The 14,454-nt window shown below is 48.3% G+C and overlaps 3 non-coding genes across 3 annotated transcripts; 1 reads left to right on the plus strand and 2 right to left on the minus strand.

Moving 5' to 3' along the window:
* Window positions 1-6,547: 6,547 nt before the first annotated feature.
* Window positions 6,548-6,621, minus strand: TRNAT-AGU (transfer RNA threonine (anticodon AGU)). Its single transcript has one exon. It is a non-coding gene; the product is annotated as a tRNA-Thr (tRNA).
* Window positions 6,622-7,443: 822 nt separating this feature from the next.
* TRNAS-UGA (transfer RNA serine (anticodon UGA)) lies at window positions 7,444-7,525 on the plus strand. Its single transcript has one exon. It is a non-coding gene; the product is annotated as a tRNA-Ser (tRNA).
* Window positions 7,526-7,786: 261 nt separating this feature from the next.
* Window positions 7,787-7,858, minus strand: TRNAW-CCA (transfer RNA tryptophan (anticodon CCA)). Its single transcript has one exon. It is a non-coding gene; the product is annotated as a tRNA-Trp (tRNA).
* Between the last annotated feature and the right edge of the window lie 6,596 nt (window positions 7,859-14,454).

The raw sequence follows: 14,454 nt of genomic DNA on the forward strand, positions 1-14,454 counted from the left end.
ACTCTAAGGGAGCTGCAGTCATTGGCAGGGAAGCTAAATTTTGCTGGCAGGGTCATACCAACGAGCAGTGTATTCTCTAGAAGTATTTCACTCAAGACAGTGGGCTTGCAACATGCGTATCAGCACGCATGCCAGGGCGCAGAGGTAAAAGGATTTGAAGATGTGGGATATGTTTCTGGACAGATTTAACAGGGTACTTCTTTGGAGAGAGCAATGGGCAAGTAGCGAGAGTATAAGGCTCTACACCGATGCATCAGACTCACACGGCTTTGGCATATCTCTCAACCATTTGTTTTGCAAAGGCGGGTGAAATCACCTGATTTTGTTTTTGGCGGGTGAGACGCCCATTGGAATGAATGGACATGCAGGATGCTTGGCGTGTGAGTCAGCCCTTTACAAGACGGGTGACACCCGCCAAAAGCGTGTGAGTTGAGAGCTATGCTTTGGTACAATACCAGGGAATGACTGATGTGCACAGGTATGGCCACCCCCATGGCACAAGGAGGGCGTGACGCGAGATATCACGCTCCTAGAGCTGTTTCCCATCATAGTGGCAATGAACCACTTTTTTTTCTTTTTAGTTGGCTTGGTGCCCGATTTCGCGGTGGGCAGGGCTGTATACAACCCTGTTATCTGTGTGCCTCCTTGAGGACCCAGTCTGTCACTACCACTATGATTGTAAAGGGCTCTGTTGCTTTCTGAGCACTCAATAAATACACTAATACTAGCTGGCATCAATGTGTCTGTATTTGAGGCCCATTCCTCCTGTGGTACTATTTGTGATGTCGGTCTGCCGTTGTTTGCGGGCAAACCCGACACCTCGTTGCAGGCCTCGGGGGGGGGCCTGATGTTGGCGCGCAGGGGCCGCAGGCAATAAGTCACACAAACACCTTGTTGGGTGCATAAACCCGGACTGGCGCGCTGACCCCAGTTCCAGTGATTCCTTTATTTTCCTAGTGTCAAGTGACCCGGAACTAATAGGGCACATGACACCACATTCCTCCCCAACTTGGAGGTGTCTCCACAACTGTTCAACATAAGTAGTCTAACAGGGTACTACTTGTTCACCTGTCTCAGAGTCTGTCTTGGCGGGGTCTTCTTTCTGTAGATTCCGTCCACCACGTACCCTTGAAGACGGGACGACGTTCTGGGTCTTTCCCTCAGGAGGTACAGAGTGCTACTTCTCTCAGGTGCCTCCGCTCTCGGGGCTTCCGGCCTGGCTGGGTCATCTTGCTGAAACGGTGTTCTGGAGGTTGGTGTCGTAGTGCGGGCCTTGGACGATGTTTGGCTCTGGGGTGTGTGTGGGGCTGTCACCTCGCTTCTTGGGGACACTGGTTGTTCTTCCCATAGTTCAGCTGGTACCTTCCTGAAATGCGACACGTTTCTTGTCACGGTCTCGCTTCCACGGGTGGCGGTGACCATGCTGTGGTTTGTCGTGCTGACTGTCCACGGTTGTAGCTCGAAATTAAGGGACATTTTCTTGGGTGTTGCTCGATTTCTGACGATTACCGTATCACCTGGCGTTAGCTCTCTGTGGCGGGCTCGTCGGGCGACGCTTTCCTGTTCGTTCCGCCTCCGTCGCATCGCGTCCATAGCTGGGATGTCCGGTTCGGGGGCTACCCACAGAGGGTGTATGGGAAGCTCTGCATGTATCGGTACCCCGAGCATGAGGGCGGCGGGGCTGACGCCGGTGGATGAATGTGGGGTTTGCCGATGCGTTCTTAGAAACCGATAGACAGCCTTCAGCCAGGGATGACCTTTTTCTTTGGCGATGCGAATAACTTTGTTCAGCGACCCCATGAATCTTTCTGCGTCGCCATTTGCTTGGGGCCATCTGGGGGTGATGCGCTGGTGTTTGACGTTTATGTCCTTGAAGAAATCTCGCAGTTCTTGGCTGGTGAATGATGGGCTATTGTCGCTCTTCACTTTTCTCGAAATCCCATGTGTCGCGAAGATCTTTTCCAGCGTGATGATCGTGGTTTCAGCGTTTGTAGATGCAACATGTTCTACCTCTGGATATCTGCTGAACTCGTCGATCACTACAAGTAGGTATCCTTCGCCAGCAATTGTGCAGTGATCCATGCTAACTGCATCCCATCGCTTGCTGCTTCTCGGGGCGCTGCTGATGGGCTCAGGGTTTTCCGGTCTCCTGGATGCTTGGCACGCCGCACATGACTCTACGAGCTCCATTACTCTTTGTTGTATATTGGGCATCCACATTCTGGATTTGAGGTATGGCGTTGTTTTGATGATGCCTTGGTGTCCGCTGTGGGCTAGCTGGAGGGCTCTCTTCTCCAATGACTCAGGTAGTACAATGCGGTGACCCTTGAGGAGCACTCCTTCGGGGGCGACGGAGAGTTCGTGTCGTATCCCAAACAGTGCCCGGAGTTTGGTTTGCGCTGATGCGGTACATTGAGCTATAGACGTGAGGTAGGTTTTCCAGTTGCCTGACTAGATGGCAGCAGTGGTGTGCTGCAGGATGGTGTCTGCCTCTGTTTCACAGGCTACCTTCTGTATGGTGAGGGTGCGCGGTCGGGCGCAGGTGACCACGTGGCATCCGTGTTCATCGGTTTCCCTCGAGTGGTGTTGTTCTCCCTCGGTGGCAGGTCTCGGGTGACGGGACAAGTAGTCCGCTGGGTTGTCTGTCCCTGGACGGTAGTGGACCTCTATGTTATAGGGCTGTAGCTGCATCATCCATTTCTCGATTCGTGCTGGCGGATGGGGAGCGGAGCCTCGGAATATCGGGATCAATGGTTTGTGATCGGAATAGACTTTTGCTTTCTTGCCGAGCAGGTATACTTTGAAATGTCGACATCCCCACAGGATGGCAAGGGCTTCCTTCTCTATGTGAGCGTAGTTTTGCACAGGTTTGGTGAGCGCCCGACTGGCAAATGCAATAGGGAACACATTCCCCTCACTGTCCGTTTCGGTTAGTACCGCTCCTAGGCCAACCGGGCTGGCGTCTACTAGTAGTTCAGTGTGCCTTTCTACGTTGAAGAATGCCATGGTTGTGGATGCTGACAACGTGTCCTTGATTTGTTGGAATGCTTGTTGGTGGATTGATGTCCATTCCCATTTCTGGTCTTTTTTGGTCAGTTCTCGGAGTGGGCTTGCGATGTTGGCGAGGTCTGGGATAAACCACGCACAGTACGTCGCCATTCCCATAAAACTTCTCACCTCGGTGGCTGATTGAGGTGCCTTTGTGTTTTTAATGTCATTTACCTTGGAAGGGTCAGGGGACACGCCATTGGCACTGAAAATATATCCAAAGAAACAGTTCTTGTTTTGCAAATTCACATTTCTCTGCATTTAGCATTAGGCCTGCCATTTCCAGTCTGCCCAGGACTGCTGCCAGGCGTTTGTGGTGCTCCCTCTCGTTCGATGCGTACACAAGGATGTCGTCGCTGATGTTCGTGGTGCCATCTAGGCCAGTGATGACCTTGCGGATTTCATGCTGGAATACCTCGGCAGCTGACGATATTCCAAAGTTGAGCCGCTTGTATCTCATTAGCCCAAGGTGAGAGGAGAATGCAGTGATGTACCTTGAGTCTCTTGCCAATCTGAGCTGGTGATAGCCAGATCTAAGATCCAGTTTGCTGAAGATTGTTGCTCCAGTGAGGTCCACAATGAGCTTGTCAATCGTTGGAGTTATGTGGCGTTCTCTTCCAATCGCTGCATTGGGAAGTCTCATGTCTATGCAAATTCTTACAGCGTTGGGCTGTTTAGGTTTTTGGGCCACCACCATTGGTGATACCCATGGGGTTGGCCCTGATGTCTTTTCGATTATCCCTGCTTCTTCGAGCTTGGTCAGTTCCTTCTCCACGGCTTCTCTCAGGTGGAAAGGTATCAGTCGATGTCGCACGGCTTTCGGCTCTATGGTGGGGTCTATATGAAGTTTGATGGTGCGGCCTTTTAGACATCCTATGCCTTGGAATAGTTTTTTGTGTTTCTGAAGTAGATCGTCAAGTTTGTTGTGTTGGAGGTTGAATGCAAAGTGGATTAGTTTGAGTTTTTCTGCTGTCCTGCAGCTGAGCAGTGTTTCACAGCCAGCGTCTACCACATAAATGCGCGCCCTGCAGTTAGTGTTCTTGTGGGCGAAGTCTGACTTGAAGGGCCCTTGCACGGGCAGGGGTTTCTTACATCCATACGCGTACAGTCGGATCTTCTTCTTGTGAAGCGTGGGCTTCGGTTGGAGCTTGCTGAATGCTGTCGCTGGCATTGCATTCACTGTTGCGCTGGTGTCAATAACTACTTTCAGCGGTTCACCGTTGGCGATGACGGTACAGGATGGTCTTTTCCTTTAACGTGACCGGTGTGGCTCGACGGCTGATATGAGATGTACTCGGTGTATCCGTTTGCTTCCTTTCTTCCCTCTCAGGTGATACGCTGTCGTCGCTATCACTCGTGTCTGGGGATCTTTGGGAGTGGTCAACGGCTCTGGCTTTCCCTTTCCGGTCCTGTCGGTGTGATGACTCCCTCGGTGCGAATTTTTTTCGGTGCCCGGGTGCCGGTCGTGACGCCGTTTCTCTGTCACTCAGATTTGGTGGGTTCAGGCAGACTGCAGCATAGTGATTTAGACGGTTGCATTTCCTGCATGTGGATCCCCATGCTGGGCAGGATTCCCCTTTGTGCCATGGGCCGCCACACCATTTGCATGCTTTGCTTCGTTCCGGCGGCGCCTGTGTTTTCTGGCCGTATTTCATGTGAGCGTTCTGGTGTTTGGATATGGCAGCGACGTCTTCTGACGGCTTAGGGTTATCCAGCTTGAGTCTTTGGATCGCTGCTTCGATCACTGCTACTTGGCCTTCAGTTTGCTCACGAAGGTGCGCCATTTCCAGAATACGGGATAGGCGCATGTTCCTTTCCGAGAGTATCGCTCTTCTCAGCTTTTCTGAGGATATGCCATTGATTATTTGGAGGCGGATTGCGAATTCTTCGTCTGGGAACTCGCAGCCTACTGCCATTTTGCGGAGGCGAGCGTGAAATTTGTCTACAGTTTCCTTCTCGCGTTGCCTGGCCATGCAGAAATGGAAGCGTTCGTAGTCAGGGTTAAGATCTGGTTTGAACATGTTTGTGAGGACCGCCTTATCTGTGTCGTAGTTGTTGTGGTCTCCGCGGTCTGGGGTAGCGTTGAATAGGCGCAGGGTGGCAGATCCGACGTTCAGTAGAAGGAAGGTGCGCTTCCTTTTTGCTATAGTGATGTCCCTGGCATCAAGGTGCATTTCAAACTGTTGTAGCCAGATTTCCCATCTGATGGCTGCCCCCGTTGTGAATGGGTCGAATGGCGGCATAAGCGTGGTCAGTGCTGGGTCAGGGTGGTCTGTGGTGAGGCTCTTTCTGATAGCTGAGCTTGTGCTGGCCCGCACGGGGCTGGTTTCTGAGCTTGACATGTTGTTGGGGTCTTCTAACTGGGTGCCCCTTTCCTGATGATGTGCTGCTGTGGGGTAGACTCACCGGTGTGTTGGCAGTTCCTGGTGACAGTGTGCTCCAGTGTCAGGTTATCAATGGTGTTTAGAGTTTTGGGATGGGTTTCCAGTGTTATGGGAGGCTGCAAACGCACAGCTTACAGCGCGTGATCATGCACGTGTTTGTTATTTTTTTTTTTAAATGTTGACCATGGAACATTACGGAGCGTTTTCCGACTCGGTTCTAGTTAACCGATGCGTCAGGCCGACACACGGCCTTTCCAGGGTGGAGCTCCGTTGGTGCTCGCTGTACGCGTGGTCCGCGTAGCTCGGTCGTTGCTGGAGGGGTGCGTATGCCACGCGGTTTCCTCGCGGTGCGTGGTTTCCTCGTGGCGCGAATGCTACGCGGCTTTGCTTCTAGCTGAGGGCAATGCGGGCTCACCAGTGTGCGTAGGGCTGAGCGGCTCCGTGGACTTGACCGTCCGGATGAGAGGAGGTGCGGTCGTAGCGTGGCTCTCTCTCCGCCTCGTCGCAAGTGTGATGTCGGTCTGCCGTTGTTTGCGGGCAAACCCGACACCTCGCTGCACGCCTCGGGGGGGCCGGATGTTGGCGCGCGGCGCTGACCCCAGTTCTGGTGATTCCTTTATTTTCCTAGTGTCACGTAACCCGGAACTAATAGGGCACGTGACACCACACTATTGTCAATCAACAACAAAATGTTGCCTACTTTCGGTTCCGAATAGTATATGCACTGTGCTTCATTTTCATTCACTATCTTGACATTTTTTCCCAACTTAACTCATGTTTTTTCCTGATCTATTTTCTATTGCATTGTTTTTAATAGTCTTTCTTCAGTACCCTCTTTTACGGCCTAGTTTTCTCTTGTGGCTTTAAAGCGACGGCTCCGATAAAAACTAGTCGAGCACTGAACGCAATCGGTGTATTCAAAATGTCCGAGTCTTCATAGAGACGGGTTGACTCTGTGTGACCGCCTGACAGGAAAAGCACGATAGCGTTCTTTCACCAAATGATTACATTTACATTCTCTTCACGAAAGTTTTGGAAACACCAATCAAATTAATCACAGCAATTTATTGTTATTATTAATAACAAAACAACAAAAAAAGATAATTCAAAAGTGTAGGCACTGCTGAGATTCGAACTCAGGATCTCCTGTTTACTAGACAGGCGCTTTAACCAACTAAGCCACAGCGCCACACGGTGTGATCAGGGCTCAGTGTGCTAGTAAACCGCCAACAGCGAAGTACTCCTGATTAATCATTCGCACCAGTACATAGATGGTATTTGAGAATGCTGTGGAAACGCGTCGTCAGTGGTGCGCAGGCGCGGTAACGCTGATACGTACCCGGTGTTACTGCGACACCACACCAGTGACGTGTATTGATGTGAAACGTACACAGTGATATCCGCTCATTACACGGGTCTACTAACTCTGTGCCTCACCGTGACACTAGAAGCATGAATGTGAAAGTGTTTCCGACACCAGGTCGGTGATGGGCATTGCACTATCACAGTCATGCAGTGTGCTAACGTGACCGCTGGCTGCACCACGACACCCTGCCCCTGATGCTGAGGTACAGGCAATAGGACACACTCCGTAGAGTTCATCCAATGTGATACTGAAACAACGTCACTGACGCCTCGGTGTGACTTGACTATGGTGGCGTGCACCCGAGACATCGCGTTAATGGGGGGGGGGGGGGGGTGCGTGCGTGTGTGTGTGTGTGTGTCTGTGTGTGCGTGCGTGCGTGCCTCAAACCTGACATGCTCATCTTGGAGCTCAACCCATATGTCATTCCACTAGCCATTATAGTTTTGTGACGTCTTGAGCTGTTCCCAATGTGGCGATTTCCACTCGGCGCAATGTGTCCACAAAGAAAAGTTAAGAACAGACGCAAACACGAAAAAATCCTATGTCACAAGATGCTCACACCGTATAAATCCCAGAATCATCACAAAATATTAATCATAAAAAAGCAGCGTATGTCACCTTCTTCTGTTCCGCACTTCCGCGGCTGTAGTCGTGGCCGAGTGGTTGAGGCGATGGACTTGAAATCCATTGGGGTTTCCCCGCGCAGGTTCGAATCCTGCCGACTACGTCGCCTTTTTTTTTTTTCAGTTTTCTTTTCATAAGTCATTTTTTTAAATACACTTCACTGCTATTGTTTGCCGCAGCAGTACTATTATTTAAGCTGAAGTATTTCTTTTCTGTGCATAGCATGAATTCAATGTACATAACATCAAATCTCCCCTCTTCTACCACCTCAAAAAAAGAAAGGTCGTAGACTTACACAATAACCGACGTGTAGCCAGGGAAAGCACACAGAATTGTAACGGTTTCCAAAAATATTTTAAAACATTGACCCCGACGTGATTTGAACACGCAACCTTCTGATCTGGAGTCAGACGCGCTACCGTTGCGCCACGAGGTCTTCATGTGTTATGGGGAACATTTTAGATATATAACAACGAGCAAAGAAATGTTATGTTAAAACCTAGTCCTAGAGGTTCAGATTATGCTTCTTTTGAACTTTACTTTCTCAAGCAACATAAACAATAACAGACCAAATTTAAAAAATAAAGTGAGCAAAACTACAAATCCCAATGTACCTCTCGTCTTTAGTAGTTCTCATTCCTATTGGTCCTTAAAATAAACACATGACCTTTCACACCAACAGTCCCTAACCATCTCCATAAATACTGTCCACCATCTTAGATCGTCCTCTTGGGTGAAGGGCAGGTGGATGTTTGGTGTTCGTGGGAAAGTGTCGGTGAAGGTGGATGCGGGGAGTCTGGAATGGAGGAGGGGGGAAGAGGTGATGCTGAATCGGTTGAGGATAGGACATGCAGGACTGAATGATTGTCTGTTTCAAGTGGGGAAACATGAGTCGAGAGATTGTGCGGTGTGTGGTGTGCCTGAGACTGTGGGACATTTTCTGCTTAGGTGTGAGAGACATGTTGAGGAGAGAGAATTGATGAGGGTTCGATTGCGCTGGGTGTGGCTGAGCTGAGTGGGAAGACTTTGCTGGGAGGTGAAGGGGAGAGAGGCAGGAGGAGGAATAGTGTGATGTTGGATTTTGTGAGGCAAACGGGGCGGTGGGAGGAGTTGTGAGTTTATGTAAGCTAAGTATTGATTGGTGGGTCTGGTGCACATCATCCTTTAGGATGGGGAAGCACCTGCGTGGGTCCGCCCATGCATCCGATAATTAAGAAGAAGAAGAAGAAGATCGTCCTCTTTCTTTGCTGCTCGGCAAGCCAGTTAATTACAATTTTATTTGTCTTTGTTGAATTGTGTTTATACCGTGGATAGATTGTGGCAGCAGCGCAAACGTTAGGGGAAACTTAGCGCAAGCGCAGCACATTCGGATAACAGTGGCGGAGCATATCCACGGACAGTCTTTACATTTCATTTGTCTGTCTCTCAGGGCTGTGGGGACTGCAGGAGATAAGGCCGGCATCAGGAGGCAGCGCAGTCACAGAACTCGGGTGAGGTGGGTCAGAAATATGTGTTTCCGACGCGCCTCTACTCCGAAAGTAATCTGTTCCTGCCGGTTACACACACGTCGGCGAGAGAGCAAGGGGTCTCATTCCTAAGCTTTTACACACAGATCGATCTCAGATCGCACCTGACAGGCACAGGATAGTCGGCGCAGTGCGTGGAAAAGAGCGAAGCCTCGAGCTTCAAGGTTGCAGTCCCCTCTACAGAGCGGAACATCGCCACCAGCTGATAACATACTATAAATTGCAGAAAATCAATTGTTGATGGGCACAGTTCTGAGTGAAAATTGTTGGGCGATATAAGCCATATTTATGGACTACTGCACACACCTACAGGGTGTTCATTTGGACGGGTACATGCCCAAGACACCTGTGTGTATTTAATTGTGGCAGCTACCATAGAGGAAGTCCAAAGAATGTCCAGCTCCAGCGAGGAAGGTAGAGCACAAGTGAGCCAGAAGTGGACCCACCCCACTATGGGGCAGGTCATTCAGAAGGCTCTGGAAGCCAATTTGGGGGGCCCCCATCAACTGGCCATTATGGAGTACCGGCTGAAGTTCTCATAAGGTAGGGAGGAACTTAGAGGGGCAAGTGGACACAGGAGACAGAAAGGGGGAAGAAAAAGAGCCCTTAAGGCGTGAAATCCCTCCCCCCCGCACGGGCTCGTCACAGAAAAGAGATAGCAAGAAAATGGCAGTGAAGTCCAAGAGGAAAGAGAACAGGTGGCATGACATATCCTCAGAGAACTCGAAGGAGGATGACTATTTGTACGATCAATCCTCGGACAAGGACATAGAAGTGTTATCAACCTCTAGTGAAGAGAGACCTTCTAAGAAAAAGAAAGTCACAGACATAGAGGAAGATGCTGGGGAGGATTTTGACGCTGGTGCGCTAATACACCCGCGTTCTGCGGAGTGGGAGCCGCTGGTTAAAATAGCCACATATTTAGAGAAGCATCTGAGAACGCCATTAACAAAAGGAGGCAAGGAACAAGCTTCGAGCGGAATGCCTGAGGCCCTAACTTCCGGAAGGAATAGCAGAGACCCCGGAAATCAATGACAAGATGGTAACATTTATGAGCAAATATGTGAAAGATATCAAGAAGGGGCTAGATAGGTCCTGGCGCTTCTGTCAGGGCAAGTTGCTAGATGTTGTCAGGCCTCTCACCAAGATTTTAAAGATGGCAGCTGAAGCCAAAGACAAGAACAAGGCTATAGACCCTACACTACTGAAAGGATGGGCTCAGAGGGCGATCTGCCTCCTAGGTGATGCCAGCAGTGTGCTTATGACAGAGAGACGCAGATCAGTCCTCATAAAGATAGACCCTAAATCCAGCGAGTTAGCCATGTCCAAGGCAGCAGCAAAAGAAAAGCCATTTGGCGACTCCTTCATAAATGAGCTAACAAAATTTGCAAATTCATATGCAGCCATCAATAAGGCACAAGCATTCCTGAAAGGGGTATTTGGGAAACACATTTTTGGAAGGGCTGGCAGAGGAAGGGGCCGCTTGGCCAGCTGCTATACTTTCAACAGGTCTGTTAATGACAGAGGTCAGTGGCGGCAGGACAAGCAAAAACCCAACCCTTTCTTCCCATCAAGAGGAAGCGGGAAAGGAAGTGGCTGGAGACAGACAGATCACCAGCAGCAGCCTAACTCAGGTGCGAGCAGAGACTCAGATACACAGAGTGAAAGAGAGAGTGCCTGCAGTGGGCGGGGACTAGCACAATGCGTACAACACTGGCTTGACATATCATCAGATGCTTGGGTTATAAATACAGTACAAGATTTTCAGATAGACTTTCATTCCAACCCAATTCAAGAAAAAGTGGCCAAACAAGTTGGTACAGAATGCAGCGGACAGAGAGCTATTAGATGTTGAAATAAAGGCCTTGGTACAGAAGGCAGCCATAAAGCGAGTGTCAGATCTGACAGGGAGCTTCGTAAGCAATATGCTTTTAGTAAGATTGAAGCACATGTTTGCCCTTCGGTCTAGCGTCTGCCCCATGTTGCTTCACAAAGTTGATGAAACCAGTAGTGACGTATATAAAAGAGCAGGGGATACGCTTGATTATCTATTTAGATGACATTTTCATAATGTGTCATGACAAGGAGATAATCCGGAAACAGGTAGACTATACTTTGGATCTGCTAGGTCAGTTGGGCTTCCCGGTGAACTGGGAGAAGTCCCTCCTTAAACCCGAACAGACCATGGAGATTCTGGCATTCATAGGGGACACCTCTCAAGGTACACTGAGCCTACCTTTACACACGGTGAACGACATCAAAAAAGTAATCATGTACACTATCCAGGGAGATGTCACTGTGGGTAATAGCCAGGCTAGTGGGGCACTTAGCATCTTCAATCCAAGCAATATTCTCAGGAATGCTCCGCTACAGAGCCCTTCAGAGATTAAAGATTCAACATCTCGGGAGGGGCCTATATATGAACAGAAGGTGCCCCTATTGCAGGAGGCAGAAAAGAGATGGAGCGGTGGCTACATCACATGGAGGCATGGAACAGGAGAGCAATATTTGGCTCGTCCCCGAACCTGGTAATAGAGTCCAATGCCAGCAGATGGGGCTGGGGAGCCCGGTGTGGAGATCTGACGACAGGAGGATGATGGTCAGAGAAAGAATTGGATTTACATACCAACTGCCTCAAGCTACTTGCGGGCTCTTTTGCAGTGAAAGGCTGGACACAGGAGAGAGCTCAATATTGCATTCGCCTCAAGATGGACAACGTGTCCGCAGTAAGATACATAAACAGACTAGGCGGCATGAAATCCAGGATGTTGGAAGAACTGGCAAAGGACTTCTGGCACTTATGCCTCCAGAGAAGAGTATCTGTGATGGAAGAATACCTTCTAGGCAGACAGAACGAAATAGCCAACTGGAACGCCAGGTTCCTCAGAGATACCAGTGATTGGAAGCTGAACGAAAGAGTGTTCCAAAGATTGATGACGAGATGTGGTCTATTTCAGAGGGTCTTGTTTGCTTTGAGGCTGAACAGACAATTGCCTTGTTTTTTTCAGCTGGAGACAAGACCCAGAGGCAGCGTCGACAGACGCATTTCTGCAGACTTGTGGTTCACTCTTAGAGTATGCATTCCCGCCATTTTCAATGATGGCGAGAACGCTAGCCCAAGGGAGGAGGCAACAGGTGTCGATAATTATGATAACGCTGGCATGGAGGGGCCAAGCCTGGTTCCCGGATCTGCTGGAGATGGCGTACAACAGCCTGATTGCTCTACCGATGCTCAACCTAATCATTGAAGACCCTGCGGTGAGATCAGGCAGCCTCAGCCTCATTGTGTGGGCGATCTCAGGGGATCCTGGTATAGGCCAGGATTATTGAGTGTGGCTGAACAGATCATAGAGGAGTCTTGGGCTCTGGGGATCAGGAAGCCTTACAGGTCATTATGGGCAAACTGGCATAGCTGGTGCATGGAGAGAAACGTTATTCCAGCTATAACAGATGTAGTACACGTAGCAAATGTTTTAGTGCAGATAGCAGCATAGGGCAAAGCATATAGGACCATTAATACAGCCCGCTCAGCGATATCAGTGGGACACATACAGGTAGAAGGCATGGCAGTGGAGAACACCCATTGATATGCAGACTACTGGAGGATGTCAGAATGATCAGACCTCCTAATGTGAAATATGACCAATTGTTGGATGTAGATAGAGTGTTGACGATGTTCACAGCATGGCCGGACAACAATGAGTTATCCAGGAAGGAGTTATCTGCAAAAGTGACGATGCTATTATGCTTATTGTCATGCAAACGAGTATCAGACGTGAGGCCATAAGAGGTCAATACAAAATAATGTTCACCCTCAGGGGTAATGTTTTATATATCAAGGAGAAAAAAAAACAAATCTAAGAACAGTAGATTATGTCTCATTCCCAGATCAACCTAAGCTATGCCTGTTATGGTGTTTACAGACATTTATAAACATGACAAGACATACAATATCACAACTGCTCATTGCTCTGAGGAGACCCTTCTGGGCAGTAGCTTCAGCTACTTTGGCAAGATGGATGAGATGGGTGATGAGTCAAGCAGGCATTGATATTAAGTGTTATGGCGCCCACTCGGCGAGAGGCACGAAGGTGTTTAAGGCATTTAACGTGGGTGTTCGACTGAAGGACATCATGAAGGCAGCAGATTGGTCAAATGAGTCGATATTCAAGACATTTTATTTCAAACCAGTCAAAAAGGTAACAATGTTGGTGGTAACTAAGCATTAAACAAGCATAAACCGAGCCTCTGAGTCTTGACATACAAGTCATAATTCTATTAAAGACACAGAGTTGAAGGATTATCCCACCCTGATAACCGTGAGCAATGACAAAATGTTATGTTGTAATATATGATACAATTATGTTATGCAAATGTTTGATGTAACACTATTACCCACCAAAGGGACAAGATGTCTGAGATGGCATTTATTTTACAGGTTCTGTGGCGGATAACAAATAGACGGGAACGTAATTTACAGTTTGGTGCTCGATAACAGTTAAACGTTTACCGGTTGGGATGCAAAAGTTGGAAGGCCAGCGAACGAAAGAGTAAGATCTAAGATGGTGGACAGTATTTATGGAGGTGGTTATGGACTATTAGTGTAAAAAGGTCACATGTTTATTTTAAGGACTAATAACATAAGAACTACTAAAGACTTGAACTACATTTGGATTTGTAGTTTTGCTTGCTTTATTGTTTCAATTTGGTTTGTTGTTGTTTATGCTGCTCGAGAAAGTAAAGTTAAGAGAAGCATAATCCTTTGCCTCTGTGTCTTTAATAGAATTATGACTTTCTATAACGTATGTGTTCAAAATCTGAATTCTACTGACTAACAGTATCATTATTATATTGTGACATTCGGTCTGGAATGTCACAGGGGACCAGCGCTCCCTCCAACGCCTACAATACCATACAACCTCTGCATGAAATGTCTGATGCTGGAACCCACCACTGGAGGGCTATGGTGTGAGCGACAGAGGTAGAGTCCTTGCAGTCAAACCTTAGGCAGACCAGGAATTAAGCCATTCTACGCCAACCTAATAATCTATAGAAAGTCAAAGTAGCAATGCAGTTATTAGGTGTCATAAATGGTGATGCATATTATTCTGCCAGTTATATATATATATACATATATATATATATATATATATATATATATATATATATATATATATACTCTCCTATTTGATCATTACAAGACTACATTATGCCTACTTAGATGATGACTACCATTTACTATTTTGCATTATGCCCTGTTATCAAATCACCTAATGGCGGGTTAGCCCATTTTCAGTGACATCCAATTTCCAATAGGCCACTTTGTGCAAACAGCAGTGTTGGAAATTAGCGCATGTTCTTTTCTGGCATCGATGGAGAGAGGCAGGAAGAAATTGTCAGAGCAAAAAGAAGGCAGGGGTATACTGTGGTCGGGGGGTTCGCATGGGGGACACAGAAGATTGGGAGGACAGAGAATGAATGGTGGCTAGTGGCAGATCTGGGTGTG

The sequence above is a fragment of the Ambystoma mexicanum genome, chromosome 13 (genome assembly GCF_040938575.1).
Source record: "Ambystoma mexicanum isolate Mex_15411 chromosome 13, UKY_AmexF1_1, whole genome shotgun sequence".
Taxonomy (NCBI): Eukaryota; Metazoa; Chordata; class Amphibia; order Caudata; family Ambystomatidae; genus Ambystoma; species Ambystoma mexicanum.